At 34.9% G+C, this 14,586-nt stretch overlaps 3 long non-coding RNA genes across 3 annotated transcripts in view; 1 reads left to right on the top strand and 2 right to left on the bottom strand.

Moving 5' to 3' along the window:
* Nucleotides 2,045–3,521, bottom strand: LOC109347902. The gene is made up of 5 exons (XR_002107674.1): nucleotides 3,247–3,521; nucleotides 2,848–3,022; nucleotides 2,612–2,678; nucleotides 2,355–2,421; nucleotides 2,045–2,213 (listed from the first exon to the last, which is right to left on the bottom strand). It is a non-coding gene; the product is annotated as an uncharacterized LOC109347902 (long non-coding RNA).
* LOC109347904 lies at nucleotides 3,758–4,122 on the bottom strand. The gene is made up of 2 exons (XR_002107676.1): nucleotides 4,031–4,122; nucleotides 3,758–3,934 (listed from the first exon to the last, which is right to left on the bottom strand). It is a non-coding gene; the product is annotated as an uncharacterized LOC109347904 (long non-coding RNA).
* Nucleotides 4,048–14,586, top strand: part of LOC109347903 — a 17,257-nt gene continuing 6,718 nt past the window's right edge. Inside the window, exons 1-2 of the long non-coding RNA XR_002107675.1 lie at nucleotides 4,048–4,155; nucleotides 10,229–10,230. This is a non-coding gene — a long non-coding RNA (uncharacterized LOC109347903). The remainder of the gene's footprint in view (nucleotides 4,156–10,228; nucleotides 10,231–14,586) is intronic.

The following is a 14,586-nucleotide window of genomic DNA, read 5'->3' as shown; positions in this document are numbered from 1 at the left end:
TAGGAGTTGGAAAAGGTGTGATTTAGGAGCTTTCTCTTGGACCAACACTTTGAGTTTAAACCATCCTTCATGGAAGGTTAATCAACTCTCAGCTTTGGGCTATGGTGTAACAATTATTATTCTTTGTATTCTGATTTTGTTATACATGTTATGTGTTTCTATTCTATTATATCATTCCATCTACTCTCAATGCTTATTTTAGCTTTATCACCTAAAATATGTTTTCTAAGATTCAAAGTTTTTTGTTGGGTGAAATACCAAATACTCTAATGCCATGATGGTGGACTAAAATATTTTCCATTTCCAAGCATCCATTTTAAGCAACTTGTTTTCAAGGATACCAATCATCTAGGAATCCAAAGTAAATATGTAGTTGTTTACTTTTCATGCATATAAACTTGTATTTTTCTCACAACAAAATCGAAACCAACCAACCAACTTTCATACTTCCTTGTTTATGATTTAAAGAACTCAAGTGTGCTTTAATAACAATCTTTTTGGTTCGACATAATCATATACTATACTACAATTGAATCTTGAAAGAGATTTAGGAATAAATATAGTAAAAGACTATTATAAATTTTCTTTGTTCACTTTTGGAAATTGAATCCACCAGCTCTCGAAATCATCAAGAGCCTTTCAACAATCACTTAAGTCTAAAACTCACCAACAAAGAATTTGAGCTTAGGTTGCCTCTGGCAAAGATGTTACAATTAGCTTAAGCTATAATTCTATTGAAATAGAATTTCTATACAAAAACATATTTTTAAAAAGATTCAATGCAATTGACTTGTATTTTCTCGTATTCTTGTCACGCTTGTATCTTGAAGTTCCTCTTCCTTTTAGAGGCACACTTCAATGATTTCAAAGCAAGTTCCAACGGTCTTCAAAAGTGTTCGTTTAGAGTAAACATTAAATACATTAGTTCATTGTGTTTTAATACCGAGAAAGAAATTATTGCTTGAATTCATTGTGTCTTGAATGATGTTAGTATGTTGGGTCCATCGTACTTGAGTTCATCTTCCTTGATGTATCTACGTCATCTCTCTTGATCACAACATCAGACTTTTAATAAGACCTTATGAAGATACTTAGATAGTTATGACTATTGATTTGTGCATGGAGGTTTGTCCTTTTCTATCTACAAGTTGGTCAGAGAATACAACATATCACATTTCCTATAATAATTGTGTCATTAGTAATAAAAAATATATAGGTAAGTCCTAGTCAAAGGAAGGGATCCCAATCAGCCAAAGTGTCTTGTTTGTGTTCCTCCAATGGATTTTAATCGAATTTTTTTATTCTTCTCCCTTGTTTTCATTATAATGAGTACTTAAATCTTTTTGTTTGGGATCAAATGGCCTTCATTTTTAACTTGTAATTGAACCATGGATTGAATAAATTACTTTAGTTTTATGTTAATTGTTGATTTTGTTTTCCATTTCATTATTTGAATATGCAATTCTTTGATTTATGGTTCTTTTCCTAATGGGAAAATAAAGAATTGCACATGCTTCAAATCATAAGCACATATTTCATCTTGAGACAATATTTTCTTGACATTCTTTGTGGTGTTATCATCATAACATATTTTGTATTTAGTGGAGATTTTTGATGTAATTAGCGGAACTTTTTAACCTCCACAATATAACTAGTAAAGGTTTCAAAAACGTTCAAAGTTATGACCGCTAGAAGCGTTTTGCGGAAGTTTTAGAAAACCTCTGGTATCTATACATTTGTAGTAGTTTATCTGTGAAGGTTTTTAACCTCACTATTTGAGAAGGTTAATTTTAGAGATTTTCAACCTCCACAACTCCAAATAACATACGGAGAAATGCTAAAAGAAATATATTTCTAGAGGATTTCAAAGTCAATTTAAGTTCATAATTTTCACATCTTTAATCTCATTAATTTATAACTATTATTTAAATATATAATACTAAATACAAATGTTCTTAACAATAATAAAATTTCATTACAAATAATCAATGTATCATAATATAGTTGAAAGAGTTATAATTCATCATTCATTATAAATTCAAATACACCATAAAATCTCAAAAAACTAAAAATAGTCTCATATGACACTTTAAAAACAAAATACATGTCTCATTAGCTTGCATCTGATAAAGCCTCTTAACACCAGTTGTAGTCTCTTCAGAAACCCCAACAAGCCTATCCTTTATCTTTATAATAATGCATATGTGGTCATCCTACAAAACATGAAATATCAAAGACATGCGATGAAGAGTGATCAACATCAGAACAAGGCAGTATGCATATAAATCTTGAAACTTACTTAAATCCCTACATACATGTACACGAGAAAATAAAAAAGGAAATTATGTTCTTACTTTCTCCACCCAAGCATCTTTGTACTCAACAATATATGGATTTTTTTAGCTTTGCAATCAGGTTCATCTGTAACAGAAAGAGCCAAAGGGGGACTGTCACTTTTATGCAACTAGATGGAAAGTAATCACATTACGGATTTTTTTCCACCATAGTTAAAGACCAAAAAGGAAAGGAGGCAATATACTAAATACAAAGCATGGTGGAGATTTAGTATACGCATCATGAGATGACAAGGGTTTGTTTTTGTTATACCAACCTCTTGGTGTGCTGTCATTTTGAATTTCTCTGTTTGCTTAGCCAAGCAAATCTTTTTCAGCACATACCTACCATGGATGAAATCATGAAAATGAGTATAGTGATTGAAATTGGAAATGAAACTTTCTCTGTCGGGCTATGCATTAGTTAACTAAAATCAATCTCAATCATTCACATTGCATAGTTTAATAGTTTACAGAACAACTACATAAAACTGATGCTAAAATAGGTAACTACCATCAAATTTTCTAGCCTTCATCTCCAAGAGTACAGAGATTAGTTGCAAGTAATCACCAATACTTCAAGAGTTTAGGAACATATGTCACCTTCATACTGAACAACTCGTGCTGGAATCCCAGGATGGGAATCCTCACCCTCCTCCCATCTCATGGTAACCTTGATTTTGTACCATCTACACAACAGCAATAAGAACAAAAGATCAGAAGAAAATAAAATAACAAAGTAGCAGCAGCAACAACCGGACATTTTCCGACTCGGTAGAGTCAGCTATATGGATCAGACTACACCATAATATCATATTGTACATCTAGACTATTGACAAACCATTTACATCTAAGTGATCTAACCAAAAGCCGAAAAACATAAAAGGGGGGATCACAAGAAATTGGAGCTTACCCTTGTTCAAAAAGGTCTAGATTATGAAACCTATGAATGTAAACAACAACTTCATGAACAACGTCAAGCACAGGGAGATTCTGATTTGGCCCTATAGGATCAGGTTGTTGTTGGTCAACATTGACCAACATATTTTGTGACAAATTCCTATGATTCAGACCCATAAGCCATCTCAGTCTGGAAAACATAAGTACTAATATCTTGGAACAAGCCAAATCGGATGTAGTGACAACCTATTCATGCACTAGGAACTACCTGCATCAAAGTTCTCTAAGAACTAGGCACTCCAAAGTGGTTAGCCATGAAAGTTCCCGCACCACACTCAGCATTAGGACACTCCTTCCTAAGCCTCTGAACCTTCCCAGAATCATCAACCTTATAGAACTGGAGCAATGCGAGCTTCACCTTCTTATGCTTATGCTTGATCTTCTTAAGCTTGGTGCAAGTCTTCTTCTTACGCTTCTTAGCGCCACCGTGGAGGCAGAGGACAAGGTGGAGGGTCGATTCCTTCTGGATATTGTAATCGGCGAGGGTGCGACCGTCTTCGAGTTGTTTTCCGGCGAAGATCAAATGCTGCTGGTCGGTGGAATTCCTTCCTTGTCTTGGATCTTGGCCTTGACATTGTCGATGGTATGGGAGGATTCAACCTCGAGGGTGATGGTTTTACCCGTTAGGGTTTCACAAAGATCTGCATCGTCGAAATCTAGGGTTTTTGAATAAATAAATAATCAATAACAATAATGATAAGAAAATGAAATGACAATTGAATAATGAAATCGGTTACGCTTTGCAAGTTTAGTTAGCTTCTGCGATGTTTGATGAATGCCATAGCCAATCTTGGAAGCTCTTTTATTGAACTCAGATTGAATTGCGATGGCGGATCGGTGTTCGTCGGATCTGGAAGAAGAAGTGGCAATAGTAGTATTGGTGGAATCAGAAGAGAGAATTGCTTCGTGAGGGTTTGGGCGTGAGGGTTTGGAGAAGAAATAGAGAAGAAGGTTTTGGTGTGAGAGATTGGAAAAGAAATAGAGTAGAATGATGATATGCACTTTATTTTTTAAATTAAAAGTGGAGGTTGAAAACCTCCATAAATTAAATGAAAACTTTCACTGTATGTCTAATTAATTGTCTGGTCCACCTTATTCAATTTATTTGGGGAGTTTTAGATAACTTTCACAAAAAAAAAAACTCCACAAAATGTAAAATCTGGGGTAGTATGTTACAGTTGCAATTCTGAGCTACTCAAGGAATTAGTAGTTTCTGACTTCCAATACTCTGTGATTATAAAAGGAAACATTTGGGATTTCATTAATTAACTAAAAGTTAAGTAGTTTGCTTATTTTCAAAGGAAATCAAATATCTAGTGTTTCTTTCTGGTGTTAATTAGTAGAGAAAGTCACCATTTCTCTACTTTTCTTTTACAAGTTTGTGTCAAATCAATTCATTTTTCAAATATTTCTCTAATTTTATTTGAAATCTTTACGATAAGGTAAAAACTTGGTAAGAGGTAATCCTGGTGGGTTTAACATTTTACTTATCACTTTATTACTTGTAGCGGTGCAGTATACTCATCAGAAAGTCATAAAGTTTTTTGTATCGTTGAGGTGAATTATATTTTTAGCATTTTATTGATACTTAATGAAAAAAATCGTACTTGTGGAAATACCTGTAATTGGTACCTGCAATAATAGCTTATAGACGGGAGTGGATTTTGTGATACCCGTCCTGTCTACCCACAAATTTATATATTTAGCTTTTAGTTAAATTTTTATATATATTTATTATTATTTTAAGATTTTATATCATATACTTTATTATTATTTCATAATAAATTATACATATTTGACCATGATCATAAATTTTATCATATAAATATCATATTATTCATGTAACAATTATTTTTACATATTGATTATTACAAATATTAAAATAAAAAACTCGTTGAATACCCACAAATACCCACTAACTATACGAGTACCCACAAATATTATGGGTTTGGGCACCGGAAAATACTATCCGCATTCGCGTGCGCCCGTTGCCATCTCTATATCTTTTGTTACTTGTGAGATTTCGTGAATGATTTTTTATTAATGTTATCTAAGTTTTGTCTTTGTTGTTTCGATTGCATGGTACATTTAATTCAGATAATTTGCTTTTTGGCCCAGAACCAGAGTGTACTTTCAGACAAAGAAGGAGAAAGTACAAAAACAAAGAATGGAAGCAAGGCAAATGCTTGCAGATAAACATGAGAGCACCCCAATGTAGTACTCTAACATCACCTGGAATACAAAAACAATTAGCATTTTCGTCTTACGGTAACTACTCACAACTTTGAATTCATGCCTTTATGGATAAGCTTGGGGCAGCATGACCAATTTAGCAGTTATCTAAAACATGAATTAAATATATATTAATTTTAATTTTTTAACTAATGAGAAATAAGGATACATGAAGTGATACATATCTTGAGAAAGAAAATGTGCCCCCTACCTCAAAAGGATCCCAATGGCCACTAAAAGTTATTTTATAGTGTTCTTAACACACACAACAAAATAAATATGAATCTACTTGTGTCTAAAATAATATATTGTTAGTGTTTTTAAAACTTTTAGAGAAACTTTACATTGAGTCTTTAATGGTTTACAAGAATCATTATTCAGGATCTTGACATTATGACATTTACATGTGATAAATAATGGTTAAGGATTACCTGGTTCCATTGCTATGCTTTGTTGGTCCTTTCTTTGATACTGCACTTTCTGGGTGCCTTTTGTTTTCACCTCTCTTCCTTCCCTTTATGAGTTCCTTGATGATTAGAAACTCAGTTTCCTTCCCCTTTCTATTTTTTATGGCACTGCAGTGTTCTTTCCTTAATGCAACTTCACTATTCTTTTTACTTTATGTTTCTATTTGTGAAAATAGAAAACTGAAAAAATCAAACGACCATCCAGTGAAAATACCTTTTACGCCACTTTATTCAGAAGGGGTTTTTGAAGCAGTTATGTAAAAATAACTCCTCCACCATATAGAAACTGCCTGTGAAGTGAGAGGGAGGGAGTTGACAAAACCCCCTACTAATCTGATCATTTTATTGACAACCATCATCACATTAGACACTTTAATTCAGATTAGTAACTTTCAAGCACATGGACCGCATACATTGTTAAATTAATCTAACAATTTCCCACTTGGTCCATATGATGACTTGAAGATTCATAACTTTACTTGCGCTCTTTTATTAAACCTTACAAATCATCATCCTTTAAATTGAGCTGAAATAATTGAATCATGACGGTTACAAATTATATGAGGCAACCTGATCCCTTCCATGTATCACAATCATCTCAACCCAACTCACTTTAATTTGAATCTTCATCTACCTTTCAAAGACTCACCAAGTTATCTCATCAAAACCATACAAGTACATTCTGTAATATAGATAACTTATACTTTAATTACGGAAATGAAACTTTCATTGAATTCAAATGTGTAATACAGACCTTAGACCTAGGTTATCCTATCCTTAGGTTTATTTTTATCTTGTGGCACCTTCTGGATTTAGTTATCGTTGTTGCTTTCAGAACTGATTCGTATTTTGCTTTTTGTCTTTTATATTGACTTTATGGCCTGTACTATTTCATGACTTTCTTTACTCTTTATGCTATGCAAATGTTTTTGTTTTTGCTATAATTATGTCAAAATAGCTTATTTGCCTTAGTGAATGGATCTTGATCATTTGAGATTTAATAATGCTTACAATGCTTAATATTTGATTAAATCTTGTATGCCATTCTCACTTCTTATTAGCTATTTTTTTGTCCAATAAAGCGCATTTGTTCAATTTACCCATAAATGAAACAGGTTAATTTGTTAAAACCCAAATTAATTCATTAACATTGTTTTATGATTAACTAATATCTCTTCCTAGCTTTTTTGACCTGGGTTATCTTTTTGATAATGTCAAAAGGGGGAGAAAGGTTGTTTTGTTGCTTCTCAATTGTGCAGGTTGATCGTTATAACAGCTTCCGATAAATGTGCGCATTCCATCAACCTTGCCAACACAATCTTCAAGCTTATTCATCAAGCAATTGTTACTTTAAAATTGATGAACTTGATGTAGAGTTTGTCATCATCAAAAAGGGGGAGATTGAAAGTGTGCATGTCAAGAGGAACACTTTGGAAAGCTCTCCTTGAACGTCATGGTTTTGATGAGGACAACGTGTGCCTAAAAGTGCTTGAAGATAACCAACAATCCAACGTGCTTGAGTCTTTTATTTGGTACTAGGCTTAGACTAGTTTCTAGTTTAAGTTGAGTCGAAGGCTTAGGGCACCTAAAACATGTCTCATATGCATTTATCTTTAAATCATTTCATCCATGAGATATGTTCATTTGATAATATGTTCATGCATTACATAAATACATGTATATATGCATTCTAGGCATAAAACTAAGTGTCAAACATGTATTATCTAAGTGCATAACATATTTGATGTTTTCTATTTGAAAATACATATTTTATTTAGTGTTAATCGATTAACCATACCTTTAATCGATTAACCCAACTGCTGTGTAAAGTGGTTGCCACTGGAACACGTTTTTGTAATGCAGTTAATCGATTAAAGGTTTACGTTAATCGATTAACCTAACTGATTTTTAAGTTGTTAAAACTGAAAAACTGAAAAACAGAATCAGTTATGATTTTTAGTCCCGTTAATCGATTAAGAAGGTATTTAATCGATTATCTGGGGTTCTGGACTGATTCTTTATAAACTGCGTTTTCAGAATTAATCTCATAAGTTGCATGTTGCATTTATTAGAGAGTTAGAGCATTCTACGTGTTAATTGCTGCATCTATTTGTTAATTGCATTAGTGAGTTTAGAAATGAGAGATTCCTTGCTTTAGGATTGAGTGCATTTCATGTTATAATCTCTCATGTTTTCCCTCACATGTTCATGCATATTTTTGATGCGTTTTTCATGAATTTTATAATTCTGTAACTTCTGTTTTCATAACTAATACTTGTCATTTCACATGTGTTTGTGTTAAATGTGCATTAGAGTAAAGCCTTCATGTTGTATTTGAGCTTAGGTATAGCTTAATATTACTCTTGTAATTCTTGTGTAATTGTTGTGAAAGGGAATCTCTTGGTGTCGTATCACCAGTAGAGATTGTGTGTTTCTTCATAGCTTAGAGTGTAAGAAAAGGAAAGAACGAGAGATTCTTTGGCTGGGGCTACGCCGAAAGAAACGTTTTCTTTATCGGTAGGAAGGGAGTCAAACCATTGGATAGTTTCTTTGATTTCTTGTCATTTGCTAAGTGTTGTAATTGGATAATGTGTTTGTAAATTACATTGATTCGATTATAGTGAAGGAAATCTCCCAAGTCAGCCGGGAGGCCTGGATGTAGTTTGCAGTGGACAGCAAACGAACCAGGATAAAAATTCGATTTGCAGGATTTGTTTCTCTCTCTCTCTTTACTGTTTTTCAATCGATTTAATTTGTATATTTGATTCAACTAATACATTCTGTTCTTTTGTTGTATTGCAAGCTATTCTGATATACAAATTTGTAAGCTCTGTATTCGTTCTGTTATCGGTTATTTGTTTCGCATTTAATCGTTTCTGTAATTGCTTACTGGTTCTGTTTAATCGATTAATATTCCTGTGTTAATCGATTATACTGTTTCTATTAATCGATTAAAATAGTTTCTGTTTTTGTGTTAATCGATTAAGACTGTGCTTATAATCGATTATCCTTTTCTCCTTAATCGATTAAATAGGGTTGATTCAGCATTAAGTGTTGATTTGCGAAAAGCGGTAATTCTAACCGCGACACCTATTCAACCCCCCCTTCTAGGTGTATTGTAACCACTGATACCTAACAAGTGGTATCAGAGCTAGTACGAAGTGCTAGCTCAACCGCGTATTCGTGATCCTAAAGGGAAAAGGAATGGGTTCTTCAAATCCATTTGGTGGTGATGGGTCATCCATTAATCGACCACCAATATTCAGTGGTGAAGGGTATGCCTACTGGAAAGTGCGCATGCAAATTTTTATTGAGGCCATAGACTCGGATATTTGGGAATCCGTAGTCAACGGCCCTTACGTTCCACAACATCTTGTGGACGATCAACCTAAAGATAAACCGAAAAGTTTATGGACCGATGATGAGCGCAAAAAGGTCCAGCATAACCTGCGCGCCAAAAACATCATCACATCGGCCCTATCATATGATGAATTCTTTAGGGTCTCGCAGTGCCATAATGCGAAAGAAATGTGGGACACTTTACAAGTGACTCACGAAGGCACTAGCGAAGTCAAGCGCGCAAGACTGAACGCGCTGACCCACGAATATGAGTTGTTTCGCATGTTACCAAGCGAATCAATATGTGATATGCAAAAGCGATTCACTCATATTGTCAACCATTTAGTTGCTCTCGATAAATCATTTGCTAGAGGTGAACTAACTAATAAAGTTTTGCGTTGTCTTGACAGGAGATGGCAACCAAAGGTGACTGCAATTGTTGAGTCTAAAGATTTGGACTCTATGCCTTTAGCTACTTTATTTGGAAAACTTCAAGAGCATGAAATGGAGTTGGGTCGCTTGACCATGAATGAAGAATCAGACCGGAAGAAGAAGAGCATCACATTGAAGGCCACGACCTCCAAAGAAAAAGAAGAGAAAATTGATGATGAATCTGATTCCGATCTAGATGATGAAACTATGGGTCTCCTAGTCCGAAAATTTAGCAAATTCATTAAAAGAAAAGGAGGACTCAAAAAGTTTCAAAAGAAGGAAGCGAAAGAGTCAACCAGTAAAGGCAAGAATAACAAGGATCGCTTCACTTGCCATGAGTGTGGAAAGGTAGGGCACATGAGGTTTCAGTGTCCAACCTACCTAAAGAAGGTTGATTCAGAGAAGAGCACTCCCAGGGACTTCAAATCCAAGAAAGCTTACATCGTTTGGGATGTACCTGAGGAGGAGTCGACATCAAGCACCTCAAGTGAGGAGGAGTCAGCAAAGCTGTGTCTGATGGCCAGATCTGACATCGATACAAATTCAGACTCATGCAAGGATAATAATGAGGTATATTCTGACACCTCATCCACTTCGGATGATTCACCTCCTTATGATGTATTGTATGATGCTTATGTCGAGTTGCATGACGAATTAAAGAAATTGGCTAGAATTAACATTGATAGGAAAAGGATAATCCTGATAAACGAACAAAAAATAAGCCAATTACAAAAAGAATTAGATGAATTAAAACTGGAAAATGAAACTTTAGATCTCATCTATTCTTGTAGCTCATGTAACTGCTCTGCTAATAACTTATGTCAAAAACCTGTCTGTGAGACTTGCGAGACTTTGCAAGAGGACAATTTTAAACTAAATGAAAAACTCACACGTCTCACAAACAGTAAACAACAATTAGATAACTTGCTTAATCAAACTAGAAATGTTGGTGATCGAACTGGTCTAGGTTATACTCGCACTGCTAAAAATAAGCGACCATATAGAAAACCGGTAGCTCAAGCTAAAAATAAATATCATAAGCATTCTCCTACTTGTTTTTATTGTAACACATATGGTCATACTTCTCATTCATGCTATATTAAAAAGTATGGTATACCTAGCGGAGTTTATGTATGGAAAAAGAAGGGAGATGATTCCCTAATCACTAACAGAAAAGGACCCAACATAAATTGGGTACCTGAGAAAAGTAAGTAATCTATTTTGCAGGTATGTCTCCGAACACATGGACAAAAATGGTACTTAGATAGTGGGTGTTCGAGGCATATGACAGGTGATAGATCAAATTTCCTGGATCTCTCACTTAAAGGAAAAGGATACGTCACTTATGGAGACAACAACAAGGGAAAGATACTCGGCACAGGAACAGTTGGTAACTCATCCCAAACTCTGATTGATAATGTCCTTTATGTTGAAGGACTAGAACATAACTTGTTGAGTATAAGCCAACTCTGCGATAAAGGTAATCGTGTATCCTTCGATTCTGATTGTTGTGTCATTCGTGATATTTTATCTAATAACGTTAAATTTGTTGGTCACCGTATAAATAATATTTACATGGTTAATTTGGACGATGTCACTACATTATTTTCAAAATGCTTTATTTCTAAAGAAGATGACATCTGGCTATGGCATAGACGTGTTGCACATATCCATATAAAGCATCTAGATAAATTATCATCAAACGAACTAGTTGAGGGGCTACCAAAATTGAATTTTAAAACTAAAGAAATTTGTGACACTTGTCAAAAGTGTAAACAAACCAAAAACTCTTTTAAAAATAAAAATGTGATATCCACCTCAAGACCTTTGGAGCTACTCCATATGGACTTGTTTGGACCATCACAAATCATGAGTTTTGGTGGTAGTTACTACGCTCTAGTTATTGTTGATGATTTCTCTAGATTTACATGGACATTGTTTTTATCATCAAAAAGCGACGCGTTCAAAAATTTTAAAAATCTTGCCAAGCAAATCCAAAACCAACTTAACCTAAAAATAATATATATACGAAGTGATCACGGGGGAGAATTTGAGAACTTTCAGTTCGACAAATTCTGTGATAAGCATGGCATTTTGCATCAGTTCTCTGCTCCTCGCACTCCACAACAAAATGGAGTTGTAGAGAGGAAAAATCGTGTTTTAGAAGAATTAGCGAGAACCATGCTTAACGAAAGTAATACCCCCAAGTACTTCTGGGCTGATGCAGTTCATACTGCATGTTATGTTATAAATCGAGTACTCTTAAGGCCTAATTTGAATAAAACTCCTTATGAACTTTTAAAAGGCCGCAAACCAAATATATCCCATCTTCACGCTTTCGGTTGCAAATGTTTTATATTAAATAAGGGAAAGCGGGCTTTAGGAAAATTTGATTCTAAAGCCGATGAGGGAATATTTTTGGGATACTCGATTCATAGCAAAGCGTTCAGAGTCTTTAACAAATATTTAATGCAAGTTGAAGAGTCTATCCATGTACAGTTTGACGAATCTTCTCCAAAAGAGAAGAGAAAGGTCGTTTCTGATGATGTTGCAGGTGCTTTGGAAGAAGCATACTCCAAGGACATGGATAATGAAAAAGGAGCCAATGATGAAGGTCAAATCGAACCTCAAGAGCACTCAGACATGCCTACCGTGTGGAAAACAAAGAAAGCTCACCCAATTGATAAAGTTATAGGTGACATATCTACGGGAGTGGTAACCCGTAGTTCCTTACGAAATTTCTGTAATTTTGTAGCTTTTGTATCGCAAATTGAGCCTAAGACCGTTGATGAGGCCATTGAGGATGTACACTGGGGTATAGCTATGCAAGAAGAGCTAAACCAGTTTGAGCGTAATAATGTGTGGGACTTGGTCCCCAAACCTAATGATCATCCCGTAATTGGTACTCGATGGGTCTTCAGAAATAAACTTGATGAATCTGGCTTAATAATTCGAAATAAAGCACGTTTGGTGGCCAAAGGCTACAACCAGGAGGAGGGTATCGATTATGACGAAACCTACGCTCCTGTAGCCAGATTAGAGGCCATCAGGATGCTTCTTTCCTTTGCATCTTTAATGAATTTCAAACTTTTTCAAATGGATGTAAAAAGCGCCTTCCTGAATGGATACATTCAAGAAGAAGTTTATGTTGACCAACCGCCTGGTTTTGAAAATTTTAAATATCCGAACCATGTTTACAAACTTAAAAAGGCACTATATGGTCTCAAACAAGCTCCTAGAGCTTGGTATGACAGACTTAGTACCTTTCTTTTAGAAAAAGGGTTCGAGAGAGGCTTGGTTGACACAACGTTTTTTATTAGAAAATCAGAAAATCATGTTCTGCTTGTACAAATCTATGTAGATGACATAATATTTGGATCTACTAATGATATCTTGTGTAGAGAATTTTCTGAGATGATGCAGGGGGAGTTCGAAATGTCTATGATGGGAGAACTCACATTCTTTCTAGGATTGCAGATAAAGCAGCTAGAAAGTGGGATATTCATCCATCAGGCGAAATACTGCAAAGAGCTACTCAAGAAATTTGAAATGGACAAATGTAAGGAAGCTTCCACACCTATGGCATCTGCTTGCTACTTAGACAAAGATGAGAAAGGAAAAGCAATCGAGGTAACGAAGTATCGTGGTATGATTGGGTCTTTACTTTACTTAACTGCAAGTAGACCTGATATCATGTTCAGTGTATGCATGTGTGCGAGATATCAATCATCACCTAGAGAATCACACTATATAACTGTTAAAAGAATCATGAGATATCTAAAAGGAACTGTTAACATGGGATTATGGTATCCTCGGGATGCCTCACTATCCTTGGTGGGTTATTCCGATTCCGATTTCGCCGGATGTAAGTTGGATCGGAAAAGCACTAGTGGTACTTGCCACTTGTTGGGCAGTTCATTAGTAGCATGGCACAGCAAGAAGCAAGCCTGTGTTGCTTTGTCCACCGCCGAAGCGGAATACATTGCCGCTGGTGTGTGTTGCGCTCAAATCCTTTGGATGAAGCAGCAACTTAAGGACTTTGGTCTTAAACTCGAAAAGATCCCAATAAAATGCGATAATACAAGTGCCATTAACCTATCCAAGAATCCCGTTTTGCATTCTAGAACAAAGCATATAGAAATTAGACATCATTTTTTGCGTGATCATGTACAAAAAGGTGACTGCGTTCTTGAATTTGTGGAAACATCTAAACAGTTAGCAGATATTTTCACCAAGCCCCTTCCCAGGGATACTTTCTATGTTCTAAGGAGAGAACTAGGAATTCTTGATGAACAATATCTTGTTTAAAAATTGTTTAGTTGTTTACATTAATTGTCTTGCCTCTATATGCCTATGTGTTTCATGCTTAAATGATATATGTTGAAAATGCAAATTATATCTCTTGATTAACTCTTTCTGTGATTAAAAATGTTTCGATTAATCCGTTGCAATGCATGCATGTGTCCTAAAAAGTCGAAACCGTTCTGCTGCCTAAAAACCAAATTTTCACTGATTTAATCGATTAAACACTTGGAGTTAATCGATTACCTAGGCTTAGATTTTTGAAAATTCAAATTTTGCACTGTTTTAATCGATTAAAATAGCCCGTTAATCGATTAAAACCAGTATGTTAAAGGCAGACAGTGTCTGAAAATTATGAACAGCGTATCATTGTCTCAGTCGAAGTTGCTTCCATATAGTATTTTCATATCTCGAATTGTCGATTATCTGCACATTGATGTTTCTGATACTATCATTATTGAGTATACTGATAAAGATCACCTGGTTGGTGAAAGTCTTATTCATAAGATGGGGATATACAA

Source organism: Lupinus angustifolius, chromosome LG05 (genome assembly GCF_001865875.1).
Source record: "Lupinus angustifolius cultivar Tanjil chromosome LG05, LupAngTanjil_v1.0, whole genome shotgun sequence".
NCBI lineage: Eukaryota > Viridiplantae > Streptophyta > Magnoliopsida > Fabales > Fabaceae > Lupinus > Lupinus angustifolius.
This window is presented reverse-complemented; position numbering and strand designations above follow the sequence as displayed.